We start from the raw sequence: 15,845 nt of genomic DNA, 5'->3' as shown, positions 1-15,845 counted from the left end.
AATAAAATTGGAGTGTCTGTTTGTAACATCAAAAGAAAAATTCCAGATTTCGGAAGACGATGTATTTGCATTGCTGATAATAAAAATACGTCTGTCTGTCTGTCCGCAAGCCACGTTCGTTCCGGGTAAAATCCGAAAAGGCTGGGCTAATTTCGACCGGACTTTCACTGAAGGGTAGCTAACATAGAAGGGCATATTATAGGCTACTTTATCTTAATATTGCGTGAAATTCGCGGGTTTATGATTAAAAATATTGATTCTCTTTTACACATTGAAGGTGTTCTGCACACTTAACTGCTTTCGACTCTTTCTGTTATGCGTTAAATTAAAATTTTATTTATTTATTTACACTTTGTACACAAGGAAAACAATTTACAATAAATACATATTGAAAGTTGGTTGTACATGAGCATAACTCTAAAATAGTTACATTTATTTATTTTATTTTTCTGGTTGAATTAGAACATCACTATAAAAGCTATGTAGGTATTACAATTCATTGCGGCGTTACCAGTGCAGTAAACAAACCTGACTAGATTAATGTATTATGTTACAACGCAAACCACGCTGGATTCAGAAATAAGAATGTACAAAAATAGGAATATCGACGTTTTGTTTTTTTCTAGATGCAATTTTTTAATCACCTTGAAACTTCCTTCAATGATATTTCAAAATTATAATTGTATTTTATTATAGTGAGGAAAATTAAACGAACATTACGAAACTATAAGTTGAACACAAATGTGTGTTCTTAAATTAACGAACTTCGCTATTCAATTTTTAAATTGCAAACATATACTTAGTGTCGCAATGAGTGTTTAAGTATTCACTTAGGGATAGAGAGTAAGAATAACCATTTAACGCTGAGTGCGGTACTTGGTCTCTATTCAATTTGACTCATATAATAAAACACATGAAAACAATTATATTAGCAATCAAATTATAAACTGCAATGATAACAATTTGCATATTAATTGAAACAACAGTTAAAAAAATATTGACAAAATGGCGTCTGTGCACGCAACCTGATCGTACTGTGAATCATTTACATTTACTTAGCGTTTTGAAATAGCTATCGAACGGGTAAAAGCGCAGTGGAAAGAAGGCTTAAAATGGCGCCAGAACATAAATTTACGATGTCTGTAAACAAAAGGATATACACAATAAAACTGGAATCGAATAATTACATCGAATGATCGAATAAAGCAATTACACAACGAAATAAGCGTGAAATGGAACGTTATTGTTTCATTTTTAAAATCGCCGTTAGTTCATTAACTGTGAAAATTTTATTTATTGCCGTGAAGTTGAATTGTTAACATTTTAGGCTGTTTTTTTTTTTTCATTTTAAATCCAAATATTTTATTGTCTATTGTCAGAAAATTGGTTTAAAATTAGGGTCATAAAATAGATTTGAGACATACAACGTTATTTGCCTTTATAGTAATTTTATAAGCAGTTAATAACCTATTTATTTTAAACTAACTTTTGCCTGCGACTCTGTCCGCGTGGAATGACAAAAACAATAGCCTATGTGTTCTTTCAGACTACTCTCTACATCTATACCAAATTTCATAGAAATCCGATCAGCCGTTTAGACTACAAACTCTTACAAACATCTATCCATCCATCTAAACTTTCGCATTTATAATATTAGTATGATAAATATTAGGTGATAAATTGAATTATAAAAAAAATTAGCTGAGTATCGCTTAACAGCGTAGTGTAAAATTGTTCTTATAAATGCGATTGGTAGTTGTTCGTAAATTAATTTAAATTGCCTGCCGGTAAATTGCTTCTACAAATAGTTCTGTTATTGTTAGCAAGCCTTATGGCCAGTTTTTAGATACGTTTAACGAATCGTTAGTATTGTTGATTCGATAAATTCTTGAAATGCGTTTCCTAACTATGTAACTTGAATTTTACTCGTTTGAAATTTAGTTTAACTAAATACTAACGAATCATTAGGTAAATAAAGTAAATGGAAACTTCAACAACCGAGCATTATTAATGCAAATAACATTGTTCTACACCCACAGATTATAATAATTACCGGGGATTTCCACTAGTTTCCAAAACGGAATTTTGTGCAAATTTGACATTTGAAATTTAGGTTATATTTGCACTTAGCAATATTCATATTTATTAAAAGAAACAAGAATGTTATAAAACGACTATAAAAAACTGTTATATATTAGATTTCTTCTATGTTTTCATACTAATATTATAAAAAGGAAAAACTTTACTTTGTTTAATTGTAATGAAATAACTCAAAAACTATTGGGCCGATTTCAAATATTCTTTTACTATTAAAAAGCTACGTTATCAGTTAGTAATATAGGCTATGTTTTTATATTATTTTTTAATTTCATTAAAATTATTCATTAAACGTATTTATTTAGTGTTTAAACACAGTTCCGTCTATAACATTAAAAAAAAGAGTTTAATTTTTTAATGCCATCTATTAATTAAGGAACCTTTACTTACAAATTGAATGGATTTTCTTATCAAGTTTCTGCGTTCAATCACGATAATGACAGACTGTTTTCTCTTCCATAAATAGTCGAGCGAGTTACTAGTGCCATCCTTTTCACACACTTCGTAAAATATAAAGATAGCAATATGCGTGTCTCAAGGTAAACTAAAGATTACCAACATTGTTGCTATCTCATTCATTCTGTAAGAATAAGGAAAAGATAGCAATAGTCCTCGTATACAAACAAAATTCGCGATTAGTAGATCTATTAAAATCCGGCATTATTATTAACAAATTGAAATGTTATTGCTATATTCGATATTTTTTTTTTTAAAGTTATCATCATCATCATCAGCCAGTATCATCAAAAACCAATTAGGACAGCTAAAGTACGTTTTGTTTCTTTTTTAATATATGAAGGCCTCGGTGGTGTGTTTTGTTTTTTTCTGTGACTATTGTAGACTTTGTTTTATCTACAAGCTTTAACTCGCGACTCGGTCCGCGTGGATTAAAAAAACAAAAGCAAGTAGTCTATGTGTTCCTACAGACTATTCTCTACATCTTTGCCATTTCATCGAGATCCCCTCAGCCGTTTAGGCTACAAAACTCTAACATCCATCCATCTAAACTTTCGCATTTATAATATAAAAAAGTAAGATGTGTACAGAGTACAGAAAAAGTGACAAAAAAATAAAATTAACACAAATGCTGTCATTATTATCTATACTATTATAACAAAGCGTAGACACACAATTCTGTGTTGCCTAAGATCTCAGCAATTACAGCATATTTTTGAATAGTAATATTTTTGTTAAAAAGCCGTAAACTTGCGTCACGCTTTACGATATATATTTTAACGCCATTGAACTTAGGAGGTAAATATTTTGGATAAAAACCCTAATGTGGGGAAGAGACCATAAGTTACTGCCATCATCAAGTAAGCAAGGTTGTCGTCATGTCATGTCATTTTGACATTTCTAATTGATAATTTGACAAATGTAAACAATAAAATAAAATTTTCATAATTTCGTGCGGATGAAGTCGCACAGGAACAGCTAGTTTTAAAATAAAAATCTATTTATTCTAAAAACAGATGGAGTATACATTTTTTAATACGGCTAACATTTTCTACCCTCTTAAATTATCCAGACCGGAAAAGACAGAAGCCTTTAAAGGACATATTGTTTGGAGTAGCCACTTGTTACTTACAATGCACTCTTAACTATAACAACTTTACTATAGTCGTGTCTACGGCGAAGAGACGCTGAGTATAATTATAAAATAAGGGGAGAAAAAATCTGTGCTAAAAAACCTAGTTTTTTTTATAACATAAGGTGGCAAATTAGCGGCCACCTGAATCCGCCAAAATGGTGAAGCGACCGCTGCCCATAGACATCCGCAATTGCAGATGCGTTGTATACCCTTAAACGACGGAGGAGGAGACGCACAAAAAGAGAGATTTCCTCTTCCTATGCATCTCCTACACCGTCAAATCGACTTCCCCTTCCCATCATCTCCTTATAAGAAAAGGGTGGGTGAGAAAGCGACTTAAATTAGGCCTCCGGCACCACACTCATCAGACGAAACACGGAATTGCTTCCATTTCACGCCTGTCTTCTGTGTGGTCGTCTACGTAGCAAAAAAATATGTTTATCTTTAGTATTATTTAATGGATATAAGTTAATATAAATATTAATATATAACAGAATACTAACTTATGTCTTTAATTTTGTAAGAGCGGAATTAAAAAAAAATCTAGAAATAAATGTAGCCTATATCATTCAGTGATAATATAGCTTTCTAATGGTAAAAGAATTATTAAAATAGTTTTAGTAGTTTTGAAGTTTATTAGTTACAAACGACAAAAAATATTTTTATTTGTTTGAACTTTTGACAGTTGCAATTTCACTACTGCCATCTATCTGTGACGACACATGTGAGTTAGCCAGTTATAATAATGGCTATACAAATTAGGGTTGTAACGGAACTCCGCTTCCGCATCCGCAAGTGCGGAACTTCCGCAAGAGATGATAACTCCGCATCCGCATCCGCTTCCGTTATTTCTTATGCGGAGTTATAACGAAGGTGAATTTACGTCTTTAATGCGAGTGGGGCGATTAGGCATCGTTTATGCGGCTCGCGCGGGCATGATATGTCAACTACCTATAATTGTTATACATTATATTTGCATAATAAACTATATCTTGTAATTATGTACCAATCTGAATTTTGTATTAAAGTGGTTTTAGCTTTTATTTCTTAAATAAATCGCAATTAATATTTTATTATTGACCTCCCATTTCACTTCCGTTAATCTCCGCTTCTGCAGAGGTGAAGCCCTTCACCTCCGCATCCGCATCCGCTTCCGTTAAAATGGCCTTTGTACAACCCTAGTACAAATAGATACCGAAATACTATATCTGGGTTAACTCGTCCATTGTTCCACCATTGTGTTCTATATCCGGAGTCGATGCGGGCGAGATAAGAGGTACATTTAATTTCCATTACCGCTTTGCTATCGGACACGGGCGCCCAACGCACGCAATAAACCCGCCTTGTATTCCTACTGATAAGATAGTATTGTGATTTACTATTGCTGGCCACAACACCACCTTGTTTCAATTTCGAATGTGGGTATAAATAAAACCTACCAAACAAAATAACAAAGGTTTTTTTAAACCTTTTTTATTGACTCTGGACAACCGTGAATATATGTTTTGACAATTAAAATAGCAGTAACAAAGCTGCAAATTAAAATAAAGCTCGAGAAAATTAAGTTAAAATCATTTTTAATTTCAGTTGTTACTAGCTTCCGCCCGCGACTCCGCGTTTAATTTAAGAAAAAACAAAAACTAAAGCCTATGCCGTTAAACTACAAACTCTAACAAACATCCATCTAAACTTTCGCATTTATAGATTAGTATAGTAAATTCCATGTTTCTACACAAAGTATTAATAACTATATTTCAATTTATAAAATTACCTTTAATTAGAGATATTTAAAGGCAAATAAACTCGGTTTCATTATAAAAATATCACAATAACCAACATGCAGCATTTGATCTATATAAAGTTAACGGGCAGTACCGTATCGTAGTTAACATTTAAGGTCAAACAAAGGCCCCAGTTCTCACGCCAGCTAATATGTTAATGACTCTGCTTACCCAATATGAGTAATACTGACCTTAACTGTAGTACTTTATATTAAAAGTAATGAGAAGTGATTACAATTTTAGTTTTAAATTAATGTAAATATTGTAATATGATAAACTATAACTTATACGAAACGATGAATTTTTGTTCCAAGTCTTGAATAATAAAAGTTACATGAATCCAAACTTTAAGATGACCATATTCGACCCAGGTACCTTAACTGTAAACCTGTCTGTCCCTATGTATGCTTAGATCTTTAAGAGCGGACGCACATCTTTGAATAAACTATCACTCAAATGTTGTGCGATTGTCGAATGTTTCGAAGGTAATTCAACTGTTTAGTTGCACATTTATAAATCGAGTAGCGTGCTCCTTCATATAAATTAATACGAATCAAAGAGAAGCTAAACAGTTATGCTATAGTTTGGTCAAAGGTGTGCAAACGCTCCGTTACTATGCAATATTTTGATGCAGTTTTTTAAATAGATAGAGTGATCAAGTTTTTGCGAAGACATTGTTTTAAATAATCATAATAACGTTATAAATGGGAAAGGTTAGATGAATTGATGGATGTTGATTTTACAGTGGTAGTGCCCGCTTTAACTTGTTAGCACTGCAGGGTCGGCACGCCCCCAGTAATACCACGACCACACAGAAGACTGGCGTGAAATGGAAGAAATACCGTGTTTCTTCTGATGAGTGTGGTGCCGGAGGCCTAATTTAAATCCCTTTCTCTTTACCACTCTTTTCTTATAATGAGAGGATAGGAAGGAGGAGTGGATTTGACGGTGGAGGAGAAGCATAGGAAGGGGCAATATCCTCTTTATGTGCGTCTCTTCCTCTGTCGGGTAAGGGTAAGCAACGCATCTGCAATTGCGGATGTCTACGGGCAGCGGTCGCTTCGCCATTTTGGCGGATTCAGGTGGCCGCTTGCTCGTTTGCCACCTTACCTGTCATAAAAAAAAAAGTTTGTTAGAGTTTGTAACCTAAACTGCTGAACGGATTTCGATGAAATTTGGCATGGATGTAGAGCATAGTCTGGAAGAACACATACACTATTCACTTTTGTATTTTTTAATTCCACGCGAACGGAGTCGCGGGCGAAAGCTAGTTAATAAACAATTAATTGGTGGTTTAGGCTACTAAACTAAATGCGGACAATAGCTGGCAACATCTATTTAAAAATAGACTTTATTATTGTTTTATTTTATTATTTTCCAATTACATCGATTTGTGACGAAATATGTGACCCTCGTATAACCATAACTTTGAAGGTCTTGTGACAAAAACGATCGTTCGAACGCTAAAATATTCAATGGAAAAACTTGTACACACTATAGAGATGTCATGCCTTAGTTGTACGTGAATGTACAAAGCGACATCTCTCGACGATATACTCAACTATAAATCTTAAGTCAAACGCAACAATGACTATATTGGCTGGATTTTGAACTCACAAGGCCCCAGTGTTCGTGACCACAACAAAGACAAGTTGGATCGCGGGGGAGGCTTTTTATTCCATTTGTGGACTTTAAGTCGTGCTATTACTTAAGCTATATATACTTGTAACTTGTAACTACGTTTTGTGTGATCTAAGTTGCAAGAGGGTATTGCTTTGGGTGGAAACTCTGATTAAAACATTTTTGATACAAATTTTTATGCAGGTGTAGGATTTGAAGTCATTTAAATTAATCATGATTATAATCTTTGGTCTCGTGATCCATCGTCAAATCAGCTTCTCTTTCCACCTTTTTATAGGAAAAGGGTGGGAAAAAGAAACAGACTAAAATTAGATCTTGGGTGTTAAATTCTTCTTAAAAATAATAATAAACTTTGTGTGTTTTTTTGTGTTTATGAAAATCAAATAGAAACAATCTTTGTACAGTTGTCATTCTAAATAACATTTTAAATACAGTGAAAACCAACGTTTAATTCGAGATATTTATTTAAATTCCGACAAAGAATGGATCACATAAAATTTTACAACCAATTTGATCGACACAATCAAGTTTTAGAGGTTATGATGAGAGCTGGTAATTTGTCTCTAATCAACTCGCAGCCGACAACGTATCCGCAAGTCATTTATTGGCAACGCCTTCGACAGTGTGAAGCTACCCGTCTTTATTCTTCATTATAATTGTACAAAATAAGCTAGGATACACATGTTTTTGAATAAAGAATCACATATTTTATTATATTTCAACGGTGACAATTCATTTTCGCGTCTTATGTTATTTTTACAATCAGTACAAAATTTATCACAGTATTATTTTGTTTATTTTTGAGGTTATATTTGTTGTAAACAATAAACTGTTTCGTACTTTTTCACAGTTCAGAAATCATAAAATCTAAACATTTTCAATGTGGAAACCTACTTGCAATTAACTTATTATTGTATAGAAATAACTGTGATTTAATCCTAGTTTCATATTATTAAATTAATTTTATAAATACTACTTCTGTAAAGAAAGTAACGTTAGAAAGAGAAAGAACTGTATATTTACAGTATTTTAAAATATGTGATTCAAACATAGGTTAGTTTACATAAGAGCCTCGTTTTATCTTCTTTTAAGCGATAAATGTATCATTCGAATGTTTAAGAACATAAAACTCGCTGTAATTTGTCTGCGCTCGTCGGCAGAGGTCCTTGTGCTCTACCCAGTGTCCATTAATTAAAGGCCACGCCGCCGCACCATCACCCTGTCTACTCGTGTTTAGTGCCACGTAATATTGCCTGTTCCCTAAAACCATTTAAATAAGAAAAACGTTTAAACCTGAATTTTATAATACGATTTTCACAGCACTTTTAAAACAAAAGAAAAAACCAAACTTACTAGAATATATACAGTGAGATTTTTTTAGTTATGGTGACTGAATGGCCACTGTTTGCCTTTAAGGCATTTACAGATTACAATGAGATACCTTTTAAAGTTTCTTTCAGTTTTCGCTACTAACATATCAGTACAAAAATGTATTACTGTCTCTATTTAGTTCATAATAAACGATAGAGATGAAAATACATTTTCATACAAGTTGAACGAATGGCAAACATTCGTAAGAAATGGTTACCAATTCAATGTTAGTCAGAACTTCAATATTAAATCGATATCACTTTTAAATCTCTTAAGTACTTAATGAACAAATAAAAAAGATTACCTTATCGGTTTGTAGAGGGCGTTAATAAAACTACTATATTGCCCCGGCGTGACTTGTTTGGGTCGGACTAAACCCACGCTAAGTTAAAACGTTATTTATAACTTAACTATGTTCGCTCGTAAATCTCTAAATAAATATACCATTAATGTCTGCTCCAAATATATTGTAAGAACACAATGAAATATATACCGCGTAAAAATTATACAATTTTAACATATATGTAGATAAAAAAAGTAAGTCTTTGAACTAAATTAGCAAATAAATATGGAAGGGACTAAGGCATGCTTTATTTGTTATTACCTAACTCGTATATTTATCATATTTATAATTTTATATAGAATTAGTATATACTAGCTGTTGCTCGCGACTTCGCCCAAATAATTGAAATTAAAATAAATGTTGTTTATATTTTTTTGTACTTTTCATATATTAAGGGTTCGTTTAATTGTTCATCGCATTCTTCAATAAATTATATTAAAAAAATGAATATATAACACGAGTTTTCAAGTCGTCATACATTTTCTTTATTTCAAAATGTTCGTTTCTTCTACTAAAATAAATAAACTCATACTATTAAATAATATAGTACATATATATACTATTATAATAAAGCGTAAACACACACTTCCTTGTTGCCTAAGATGTCAGCAATTACAGCATATTTTTGAATAATCCTTTTTTAATAAAAAGCCCTACACTTACGTCATGCTTTAGGCTATATATTTTCACGCCGTTAAACTTAGGCGTAAATATTTTGGATAAAAACCCTAATGTGGGAAAGAGACCATAAGTTGCTGCAAACATCAAGAAAGCAAGATTGCCAGGGTTTGTCATGTCATGTTATTTTGACATTTGCTATTGATTATTTGACAAATGTAAACAATAAAATAAAATCTTCATAATTCTATGCGGATGAAGCCGCAAGGGAACAGCTAGTGAATAAATAAAAATGTTTTATTTACAAAAGTAACTATACAAGTCATCATCATCATCTCCTTATCCTACTCCCGCAGGGTCGGCGCTATAGGTTTTTGTCCTCCACATAACTCTATCATACCTCATCTCAGTCATCACTCCCTTCTTGATCATGTCACCTTTTACAAAATCCATCCATCTCTTTCTAGGTCTACCTCTACCGATGTACCCTTCCACACTCATAACTAACGTTCTCCTTGTAACATGCGATTCATCCCTCCTCATAACATGCCCATACCATGCTAACCTTTTACTCATTACTATTAGACAACTTATTTAATTGATACTGTCGCTTTAAACTCAGAGCAATACTTCTCGCCAGGCTTAGGATGCGCGCCAAATCTATCCATACTTCTAGTGACATTGACAGCTGTCAGCTAGGGACGTGACGTTTATACCGATAATCTAGAGTTGCGCCAATTCTATAGCACGGTACTAATTTTGTTCCTAACATTACCTATAATAGTAATCATACAAGTTTTAATACTAATTTCCATAACTATCTTGATCTAGTATTTACACTAAGCTTATTAAGACACGATTATCAAGTTCTTGTTGATGTCCTTTATGAGATAAAATCTACTCCAACGCGGTGCAAATACACTGTTAAAGAAACAAAGATGCTTATCTCAACATGTGTTAATTAAAAAAGATGTTATATTTAATTATTTACATGATTTCTTACTATTATACAGGTAAAATGCTTTGAGGTAATGCTTTACACGTTCGGGTACGTTTTTTTTTATAATAAAAGAATGCAAACGAGCGGCATAAGCGGCGAGAACACAAAAGTGGTCGACGACGCCCATAGACATCCGCAACACCAGAACTACAGATGTGTTGCCGCCCTTTGAGGAAATGATAGGCTTGCTTCTTGCTTCGTTTTGTGTTTCCCGTTCAGTCGAACGACCAAGCGATCAATCAATCCAACGGGAAAGAAAATCCCATTGGACTTATTGATTCAATGGATTTGGTAAGTCGATCCGCTCAACGGGAAACACTCAGTTCTGAATTGAAGGTATAAATTATGTGTTAATTATTACTGTCGCATTACAAAAATTGAATTGAATATTGATACATTATATTAATTAATTAAATTATCATCACTTTTATCGGTTTTTTTTATTTGTTATTTATTATCTGTGTGTCCTAGTTGGACATAGGCCTCATACAGAAAGTGTTAGTGGTAAAGCTTTTTGTAATGAATCAAGAAAAGAATGTAATTTTTTTTATATGAAAGACAGAAAATCTTGTAATAAAATCATGTAATTGACATAAAAGCAAAGGAATAACGGAATCAACTCTATATAGATCGGCATGTCTTCACGACATCTTTATTATTTACATTTTCCTATAAGGAAATGGTGATTCCATCTTGTTAAATTTTACCGTAGAGAAACAAAGTTGAATATAAATATTGCTAGATTTACAAAGTTCTAGTTTCTTAATAATAGAATAGTTTAGTTTGTATTACACTTAACCCAATTCACGACCGACCACAGAGGGGTAGATATATTAGAGACTTCTATTTGCCGCAGTCTTGAACCACATCCCTCTTGACACCCCTTACTCATCTTCCACATTTTGTATTTTTGTATGTAATAAACTCAAAAACTACTGGACCGATTTTAAAAATTCTTTTACCGTTAGAAAGGTAATCCATCTGTGAGTAACATAGGCTATATTTTTCTAATTTCACGCGGACGTTTCGCGAGCAGCAGCTAGTGTTGTAAAATTCAAATCGGCTCCAATTATATCTCAATCGTAGTATTAAAAAAAGTACGCACGCCCTTCATTGTAACATTTTAAACACCTGCTTTCATATTTAATTACATAAGTACCACGTCGGCATTATAGCAAGTATAATAACATACAATTTTAAGTGATGTTCAAATGTGTCAGCTATCGATACCTGTCCATATTGACACCAAAGGTAATTATACTATTATTTAAAAATTTCATAATCATTGGGATAACTTTTATTCCTAGAGATACGTTCCAATGTCTCGATAGTAAAACATATGCATACAATATTTATCGTCGTTTACCAGTCGATTTAGTCTTTTAGTCTCTAGCTCGTGCACTCTACACTGGCAACACCCAAAAGCTATTATCAAAATTAAAAATAATTTCGACAATGGGCGAATGGTTATTATACCTACGATTAGTGACTAAACTCTACAAAAAACAAATCTTGCTAGTATTTACTGTCATTCGTATTAACCATTTACGCAGAACATTTCCAGAGTATTATCAAATGGTAGTATTTTTTTTTTTTTATAATACGAGGTGACAAACGACCCTAAATCCAAGCGGCCACCTAAATCCACCGAAATGGAAAGCGACCGCTGCCCATAAACATCCGCAATTGCAGATGCGTTGCCTACCCTAATTGACGGAGGAGGAGACGCACATAAAGAGGAAATTTCCCCTTCCTATGCGTCTCCTCCACCGTCAAATCCACTTTTCCCTCCCATCCTTTCCCCTTAAGAAAAGGGTGGAAAGGAAAAGGGACTAAAGTTAGGCCTCCGGCACCACACTCATCAGACGAAACGCGGAATTGCTTCCACTTCACGCCTGTTTTCTGTGTGGTCGTGGTATTACACCGGGCGAGCCGGCCCATTCGTGCGAAGATGTTAAAGCGGGCACTACCACTGTAAAAAGTGTAGTATAAAGGGACAATGGTAATAAAGTTATACAAACGACCGATTTTTTAGAATATGTTTGGTTCGTTGAGTGCGTGGTTTTGTACATTTGAAAGGTTTCTATGTTAGATTAGAAATAACAATGAACAATAGTCGGCGTGTTTGTAAAAGCAATTTAACGCCTCTTAGGCCAAATCATTAAAGGAATATTAAAAGCAACGTTTGATTCCGGTATTAAACTGACGCTACACAGCAAGCTATAAGATGCTAAAATATAGCAAGCTATAAAACGTTTTGATTTAGATGCCGATTTTCATAAGAAATCATTCTATCATTTCAAAAAATAGAGCAAGCAATTACCTTGAAAATGTCGATAATAGGATATATTAAAACATTAATTTCTTTAAAAGTTTACTACCATTTTTCAAATCCATATTTTTATTGCTAATGACCCGATGAGTTTGCTAATAAAAACATAAATTTTGAAAGAACTATTTATTTATATTCATACTTTCAAACACTTTTTTAATTACTTTTAAGTGAACAGACAAGATATCGTATATTAACAGAGCGCGCTGTGTACAACAGGCTTCATAATGGTCTAATAGGCGTTCACAATTTGTACATGTTCCGTACGAGGCTATCTGGCCGGGCCCGGGGCGCTAACAAACTACACAAACCAAGGAACTCCAGCAGTGAAAGCTCACTATGTTTTGAGAACAAACACCCAAATATCATTCTATTATAACCAGTTATAGCGAAGTTACTAAGATTTGAAAATCTAGTTGAGAAAGAAAATCCCATAACATTTATAAAAATTTGAGTCGATAACCGTAGGTTTACACTGAACACTAGTATATAAAAGGATATAGATCTGTTTTATGTCGTTCCCTTTAAAAAACAAGGTATGAAAGTAATCTAAAGCGGTGCTAGTATTTTTAAATAAAAAACTTACCTGCAAAATTATTTCCACATAGATGCGACAAAGCAATAGCCACTTTACACATTTACCATATAACATATATATAAAAGTAATTTAAAATTGATCAAGTCAAAAATTTCATTTTCTTACAATTTCAAATTACAAAAGGTCTTTTTTTTTTTTTTTTATAAGAAAAGCGGGCAAACGAGCAACGGATCGCTTGATATTAAGTTATCCGACGCCCATGAACATCCGCAATGCCAAGGGTACTGCAGATGCGCTGCCGGCCTTTAAGGGAGGAGTAAGCTCTTTTCTTGAAGGTCCCTAAGTCGTAACTGTTTGGAAATACCGCTGAGGACAGAGTGTTCCACAACGCGACTGTACGAGGTAAGAATGTACGTGAAAACCTCGTCGTTGTGGAATGCCAACCATCGAGGTGGTATCGATGATATTTGGCACTCTGTCGACTCGTGCGATGACGGAACTCAGCGGCAGGTATAGTTCCAAACAATTCTTCGGAACACTCCCCGTGGTAGAGGCGATAGAAAATGCAAAGGGAACTAACGTCCCTTCGCAGAGCCAATGAGTCGAGCCGATCGGTGAGACCCCGGTCGTTGACGATTCGAGTGGCACGTCGCTGCACGCGGTCGAAAGGAAGGAGCTGGTATTTAGGGGCTCCGGCCCAGAGATGCGAGCAGTATTCCATATGTGGCCGAACCTGTGCTTTGTATAACTGCAGACGATGGGCTGGCGTGAAATACTGCTTCGCTCTCCCGAGCACACCAAGCTTCTTGGAGGCTAACTTGGCCTTCCCTTGCAGATGACCACGGAATTGGACGTCACTAGATATGTCAACGCCGAGGATACCGATGCTGGCTGTGGCAACCAGGGGAGTGTTCTCAAAGTTGAGGTTAGCGACAAAGGGTTGTTTTTCTCTACAAACAAAACTAAATCTACAAACACTAACACACCGATCAAATAAACTATTCCGAACAAATATTAAGAATAAGAGTTTTAAATCGATTTGAGCGAAGCATTTTTTTTAAAAACCACTACTGCACTACAGCCGTGTGTAACGACTTGCTGCCAGAAACAAACTGCCTTTGCAAGACATATGCTGGTACAACTTGCACTCTAACATTACCTTTACTTGCACTTGTATTATTTTTAAAGGGTTAATTCAACAGTAAATATTAATTGTTAGGTTAGTTACGTTCACCTATACTATTAAAATAAAGTGTAAACACACACTTATTTGTTGCCTAAGGTCTCAGCAATTACAGTATATTTTTGACTAATTATTTTTTTAATAAAAAGCCCTACACTTGCGTCATGCTTTAGGCTATATGTTTTATGTTTATATAAAAATGCATGCCACACCTTTTACTATCGTCTCTACAGAGATGAATACGGGTTAAAGGACAATAGGCCCTCAAAAATCACGTATGAAAACCCGTTCCATATGGTCTAGTAAAGCAGCATTTATGATAGTACTCGCTTTTGTCCGTAACTTCACACGCGCTGGAATAATACACAAACTTAATGAGTAGCCTATGCTTCAGATTATGTTCTACAACTGTGTCAAATTCCATCGAGAAAGCCTTTGACATTTGATAACAGTCACCGTTACTACAAAAACCTTGCTTCCTTAATGTTGACAGCATGTAGATTATGGTCCCTTTCCCATTTGAAGGTTTTTTCCAAATTATTTACCCCTAAGTTTAATAGCGTGAAAATATATAGCCTAAAGCGTGTCGTTAGTGTATTTTATTAAAGAAATGATTATTCAAAAATATTCTGTTATTGCTGACATCCTACGCCACAAAGTAGTGTGTTTGCACTTTATTATATTCGTAGAAGTATAGATACAGACTATTTAACATAAATGTAAAACGTTATCTATCATAGCGTAAAGTTGCATTGAAACAAAATATCAACAAGGGCCGGTGCACACAAGGTGCGAAATACTAGTAGCGCTACAAGCAGCTGTCGGACGTAATTAATAGCGCTGCGATAGCGCGGCGGCGCACTGACAAATTGAATAAATATAACTGGCAACACTGATCATTTTACACCCGTGTATGTTCACGTGTAAATTGAGAGCATTATTCATATCAGTTAACGTATTAAATAAACATTTGTTATAGTTTTATACTAGAGATATTATATATCTAAACATATAATAAAATTGGAGTGTCTGTGATATCAAATGAAAAATTCCATCTAGGGGATGATGATGTATTTGCGTTGCATCAGCAAATTTTTTTGTCTGTCTGTGCGCAAGCCGTGTATGTTTCGAGAAATCTCTGAAACGACTGGATCGATTTCGACGTGACTGTCACTGAAGGGTAGCTGATATAGACGGGCATATTATAGGATTATAGTTTTATGTTAATATTGCGTGGAAGTCTCGGGCAACAGCTAGTGTTAAATGAATGTTTGAATATTAACAAAAAATAACGTGAAAGTAGGATGCGATATCAATATTTTTCTCCTACTGAGATAAAGGTTCTACAAT

This window comes from Papilio polytes, unplaced genomic scaffold, assembly GCF_000836215.1.
Source record: "Papilio polytes unplaced genomic scaffold, Ppol_1.0 DF823177.1, whole genome shotgun sequence".
Taxonomy (NCBI): Eukaryota; Metazoa; Arthropoda; class Insecta; order Lepidoptera; family Papilionidae; genus Papilio; species Papilio polytes.
Note: the sequence above shows the minus strand (reverse complement) of the source record.